The sequence below is a fragment of the Microtus oregoni genome, unplaced genomic scaffold (genome assembly GCF_018167655.1).
Source record: "Microtus oregoni isolate MIOR12 unplaced genomic scaffold, Mior012 000013F_ref0000133, whole genome shotgun sequence".
NCBI classification, from domain to species: Eukaryota; Metazoa; Chordata; class Mammalia; order Rodentia; family Cricetidae; genus Microtus; species Microtus oregoni.
The window spans coordinates 13,559,832-13,566,794 of NW_024543072.1; the positions used below are offsets into that span (position 1 = coordinate 13,559,832).

The 6,963-nt window shown below is 35.8% G+C and overlaps 1 non-coding gene across 1 annotated transcript; it reads right to left on the minus strand.

The window, feature by feature from the left end:
* Nucleotides 1–201: 201 nt before the first annotated feature.
* Nucleotides 202–308, minus strand: LOC121455466. The gene has a single exon (XR_005975493.1). It is a non-coding gene; the product is annotated as a U6 spliceosomal RNA (small nuclear RNA).
* Between the last annotated feature and the right edge of the window lie 6,655 nt (nucleotides 309–6,963).

Consider the following 6,963-nt stretch of genomic DNA (forward strand, 5'->3'; position numbering starts at 1 on the left):
CCTTTAATTAATATATCTTTTTTTTTTTTTTTTTTTTTTGGTTTTTCGAGACAGGGTTTCTCTGTGGCTTTGGAGCCTGTCCTGGAACTCCCTTTGTAGACCAGGCTGGCCTCGAACTCACAGAGATCCGCCTGCCTCTGCCTCCCGAGTGCTGGGATTAAAGGCGTGCGCCACCACCGCCCGGCTAATTAATATATCTTTAAAAAAATGAAATGCTTCATGAATTTGTGTGTCAACCTTGCGCAAGGACCATGCTAATCTTCTCTGTATTGTTCCAATTTTAGTATATGTGCTGCCAAAGTGAGCACGCAATGGAGTCAATTCTAAGCCTCAGTGGATGAGATACCAACTGTTGGGGTGTTCTTGTGATTCAGCTTTCTTCAAGGGTTCCCTTGAGTCTTTCTTGCTATAGAAACTGCCCCACCCTCATCCATCACGTGATGCTATCTGTAATGTTAGGATTGGACCTGAGGCTATCTAAGTATGGCTGCTTTTCTTGAACTTTCAACTTGTCAAACAGTGAAGCCAAGAAAACTCGCTTTTCTTAAAAATCACCCAACATCAAGAATTCTGTTATAACAACACAACAGATGAGGATACTTTTTGTTTACTCCTGTTTGCTCAGACAATGTACAACCCTGCCCCAAAGAAAAGGCCAACAAATGTTAACACAATCATCTCATGCATCACACCCTAGAATTAAACAAGAATGTGCTGCCTGGTATCAACCCATGCCAATCTAAATTCCCAATGTTAGGCAAGCACGAAAATACTTCTTTGAAGTGAGTGAAGAGATCACAAAAGCAGCCTGGAAACAGAAACAGAGGGCTGGCATCAAATGTTTCTCTAAAACAGACTTATACTCAGAATGGATAAGGAAAATATAGTACATTTACACAATGGATTTACACAGTAGAAAAAAATAACAACGTCTTGAATTTTGCAGGAAAATGGATGGAGCTAGAAAACATTATTTTGTGTGAGGTAACCCATACATAGAAAGACAATTATCACATGTACTCACTCATAGGTGGTTATTAAACATAAAGCAAAGAAAGCCAGACTACAAACCACAATCCCAGAGAACTTGGACAAGAATGAGCACACTAAGAGAGACTTACCTAGAACTAATCAACATGGAAAGTAGAAAAATACAAAATCTCCTGAGTAAATTGGGAGCATGGGGACCTTGGGGGAGGGTTGAAAGAGGAGGGAAGAGGCAGGGAGGGGATCAGAGAAAAATGTAGTTCTCAATCAAAAAAAAAAAAAAGACAAACATCCTTCAGGGACACACTACTTCCTATACTTATCAAGATCTGATTGTTTAATGCATGTGAAGAATAACTGCATAATCAGAAAATAGTATTTTCAAATAAAAAACTTAGCAAAAGTTTTAGTCATGAAAAATGGAGATTATTAGGTTCAGAACTGCAGAACAGGAATAGTGAGTTAAAACCAGCTCTGTGACAATAAGAGGGAGTCTAGAAGAGGTGTTAGAGAGATGAGTATCCATCCATGGATAAGGCAGTATGAAGGCAGTATTTATACATATTTCTGTAAAGATACGCACACCACACACATGCAAACACAAGGAAAAATGAGAGATGAATAAATAAACATCACATGTGGCTGTACCCTGGAACTTCACATAGTGATGGAGGTGGGTCTTGTATCTTATCTGTTGCTTTCATTGGTTAACTAATAAAGAAAATTGCTTGGCCTGATAGGACAGAAAATTAGGTAGGCGGAGTAAACAGAACAGAATGCTGGGAGAAAGAAGCCGAGTCATGCAGTCGCCATGATTCTCCCACTCCAGACAGATGCAGGTTAAGATCTTTCCTGGTAAGCCAGCTCGTTAAAACTCTGTTGACTCATACCTTCTACCAGCTGAGCATAGCCTCAGTGCTCACTGCTATGACAATAGTCATTGTCATGTGTGCCAAGAAAACTTCTGTGGACGAAGGTTACAGATGAATTTATAAACCCATTCATATACACAAATAAAGAAGCAGAGAAAAGGCATCACTCAATATTGAAGAAAAAAACCCTAATTTGAGGTCCTGGTAAGATGACTCAGCATATAACAGAGTTTATATAACAGAACACAAAAGGGAGAATGAGAGAATTGATATGTACAAAAACTCCTGAATCCACACACTCAGGTATTGCTAAGTGTGCATGCATGTATGTGAGACCTTGCATGGTTACATACACACACATACACACACACACACACACACACACACACACACACACACTGCTTAAAATGCAAACAACAATCAAAAACAACTGATATCACTAAAAGGAGAGTCAAGGGAACACTCAGAATTTATACATGCGAATCCAGGTTAATACTGACCATGTGAGGATATAAAGTAATTTATCATTATATTTTCACCAGAAAATAAAATATTACAAAAATGCAATCTTGGTAACAAACTTGTCATGATTAAAATGTATTTGGTGATTTGGAAAATAAACCTAAAAAGGATCTCAACCTTCAGTTTAAATAGTCAAATAATTAAGAATTGAAATCAGAGGCAGCACATTCAATACATCTTTAGACTCTGAGCGGTACTTCACCTCTCATCCACGACACTGGATAATACACAAAGTGTGTTTGTACACACACGTAATCCCAACATTATGGAGAATGAGGCAGGAGACTCTGAAGCTCAAGAACAGCCTGGGCTAGGCTGCATAGCAAGACCTTGTCTCAAAAAGCAAGATCAATCATTTTGCCAATCAATCAGGCACTTCAGTCTAGAAAATGGTAGGTAGAAAGGAAGGATTTGAACTAAAATATCCTAATTCTGTCAAACATTAAAGTTATCAATGAAGAGAAATGCATTTTTAGTTACCAATTGAGAAAAACTGCATATTATTTCTCTTTTACTTTTACAAAACTATATTCATTAGTAAACATCTTACAGATTAGAAAAAGGAATAGTAAAGAGAATTCATGACAAAAACAATTCAGAATATTTTTTTTAATCGAGAGGTAGAATTTAATTCATCTCAAACTGTATGCTGTACCCCTGAAATTAGAATGCAAGAGGAAACCTTGTTACAAAGGTGTTACCTTGCCTTGTGGGAGCCTAGAAGTGGGATTTCATTAGGAACCCAGCTTCTGCAGTGATAAGAAACCCTAACTGTAAATATATTCCCTTCAAAGTTAATTTAGTGACAAGTAGAACAGATACACACAGTAGAAAGTCACAGCAAGCTTCAAAGATGAACATGAAAAACCGTGTATCTCTCATCCTAGAGACATGAACAGGGCACTGATGGATGGGCAGAATTTTATTTGATATATTTTCCTCATTCTCACTGTGAAATATTCATTTTATCCTTCTCTTTATAGAGAGGTAAGTCAGGTGCTTATCTGGGTAATGAATCTGGTCCAAAATCCTGGATTTCTAGGTCATTTTCATCATGTTTTTCTGTATTATTTCCACATGAAAATACAAGTCACCTGACCACAGGTCTAGTGAAGTATGGCTGTGGACTGACTCTGGGAACTCCACCTCCTTTTTGGTGGACAAAATTCCTTCAATATTTTCTTCCTTTTCTGGCTATACCTAAAAGGGGAGAAGGTGAAAATGTTTTTATCAGATAAGAAGAATTATATTAAAGCTATGGAGTAATAGAATTAGTGTATTGATATTGTAGAAGTAGGTCAGACACACAGATTCCTGCCAACAATCGAAGTACAACAACGGAAAAGAATCACACATGTTGGGAGCTTGGTAGACAAAAGAGTAAATATTCCTAATAAGTTTCAATTATACAAAAGAAATAAAAAGGGTCTACTATGACATCATAGAGTCAAATAAATATATGTACAAAGGCATTCTTCAAGGACAAAGAAAATAAAAAACCATTAAATAAAGAGCATGCCAAATTAAGGATTGCTGCAACTGGCTATACTCATACTAATAGTTATATGACAAAATTAACTATAATTCTAAAAAGTAAATTTCACAGATATTTTGGCTAAATATATAGTGAGAAGTAAAGAATGCTGACAAATCAAAATGTAAAATCTTCAAAGATGAAAAGCGAATACATAAATGACTGTCCTCACAATTAGACACTCAGATATATTTTAAGTATCATGGCTTTCAGTTCTCAGTGACATTAATAAAACTGGAGGACCATAAGAAATGAGGATTAGAACAATGTGTATTCTGGCAGGTTATTAAAGGTGACATTTTCTCAAAAGCATATGTTCATTACACAAATATAAAGACAGTCTCATAAGTATGTAAAAACTGTAGGAAGTAACATATTCACATCTCATTGGTTATAATAGAATTACAGTAGTTTAAATACTGTCAGTATAAAAGTCATTCACGTAATTATATATATCCCAAGATATACTATATAAAATTATTAAAATATACATGTACCTACATCTGTCAGAAAGACCCAAAGACACTGTTAAAATTTCAAAGGGCACATTGCCTATAAAAAATAATATTAGCTATGTAACTTCATTTCCTTTAATATTTATGTGTAATTACATACCTAAAAGAGAATTCCACATAATTAGGGGAGCTGTGCACAGAATATACCTTCAATGTTATTCACATAAACGTGGATGAAAACAGTTTTCAAAAATATAGCCAATGGGATTAGAGAACAAACTATATGGATCTTTTAAGATGAATTTTCCTCATTATTAACCAAAGGAAATGCTATATTTACCCACACAGTTGAAGGATGTTGAAATATAAATCATTTTTCATCCATTTCTCTCTTTTTACTCCTTCTCAATGCCTTACTTGGACTTTGGTGCGGAGACACACCTGAAATGCCAGCACTTGGGATACCTAGTTGCTTTTTTCATTCTTATGAAACTTTAGGAAGGGAAGTTGACTATAGTTCACAGCTTGAAATGATGCAATCCATCACAGTAAGCAAAGCGTGGTAGCAGATGTATGAGGTAAGTAGGTACATTGTGCCTACGGGAGGCAGAATTGAAGTGGATGCTCCACTGCCTTCTTTCCCTGTATCTTTCTATTCTATTATTATTTTATGCCCTACCCTATGAGAAGATGCCACCTACATTCAGGATGGATCTTCTGTTAATTCAGGATGTCTTCAGTTAATCTTCTCTGGAAACATCCTCACGACATGCTCAGAGGTAAGCACTCAAGGTGACTCCACACCCAGTCAAGGCGGGACTTGAAGGTTAACTGGCATACCTCTTCAACACAAAGGATGATTTGTCTAGGCAGTGAGGCTGTTGGTAGCTTAGGTATTGTGAGTGTTGCTACAGGAACTGGAAAGCCTGAAATTGGGCTATGAGGTAAAAGCTTTTTGTCCTTGGAAGACACATTCCTCTCTTCATATAAACTCCACTATGCTGCTGTTTAGTGATTATCAGGCATCTCTAAATAAAGCTAACACCTCTCCTTGCTTGGCTCCCTATGTTCTTTAAAATTAGAAACCAGAAAGAGGCATTTAACTAAAAGAGAATGAGGAATAAAATAAGATCAAATAAAATTGAAGAAGTGATATCATACATAACAATTAGTATATCAGACTTTAAAAATGAAACAAAATTAGATTTTATAAATGAGTCTTTAAAAACATCTAAATATTTTTATTTCCTCAAATGACCATCACAACCTGTAAAATTCCAGAAAATAAGATAAAAAAGCATAGAGACACAAACACAGAACTCTCTCTCTCTCTCTCTCTCTCTCTCACACACACACACACACACACACACACACACACGTGCGCACGCACACACATACAAATGTACACAACCCAAATGATTTTAGAAAAAAACTAAAGACAATTGAATAAATATACACATAAATATAGATCAAATAAACAAAATTTAAGTAATAATCTTTACTTAGGAGTTTCTATAGAACTTAAACACACCTCAAATAATACAACAACCTGCAAGAACAACTATTCTATACTCCAAAGATCATTAGGTCCACATAGCTTCATGTCAAAGTCATGATGTGGAAATACGGTGATGAAACAGGACCTTTGCGTCACTATGTTTTAAAGCCTCATGGAAAAGAAAGTTCTGGATTTAATAGTAGCATAAAAAGTTTAAAATATCAATAGACATAGCTGGCTAGGTCGTCTTTTGAAACAGAATAGTGCAGATCAAGTGTATATGCAGATGTAGCTTTCCACATCGTGAAAAGGGAATAAGATTACTAAATTATTCAGTAAATAAAGTTGGAACACTTCATTTGGGAGTGTAGCAGATATCCCAAAGGATATACAGATATAAATTCTTGGGAGGTTAAAAAAAAAAAAACCCTTCTGCTTTATTGTTTTTTGTTTGCTTGTTTGTTTGAGACAGAGTCACACGATGTAGCCCACAATGGTCCTCAACTCGCTGTTCTCTTGCTCACCCTCCTGAGGACTGAGATTATAAACATGTGGTACTATTTCAAGCATAACTTTGTTTTATTACTATTGTAAGTAGACTATAATATATACCAGATTATTTTTATATTCCTGTATAGAACAAGATCTTTCCTAATCAATATAAAAATCCAGAGGTGATAAAGTAAGTGGTTGACAAATTTGGCTATATATTTTTAAAGTAAGTTTTTATTGTATAAGGCTTACTAAACAATGCCAACAGGCAAGGAAGCCTGGGAAATGTCACCCTCTAAAATACAGAGTAAAGGAGAAGAAATAAAAGGAATGAATTTGGTAACAAATAGACAAATGGATCCAAAGCCGCTGTTTAGACTGGATAATAGAGTTCACAAAATGAATAGGTCAGTCCACATGAAAGGCAATTCTTATTGTCATTGCACAGAAAAGAAAAGGTGAGCAAGGCATTCAAACCTTACGATGCTACCAGTCATTGAAAGGGGAAAACCGCAAAACGATAACCTGTGCTTTAGTGCATACGACTATCAATGTTGTTACTTGGAATTAAGTTTACTGATAAGAAAGACAATAGTTAGATCT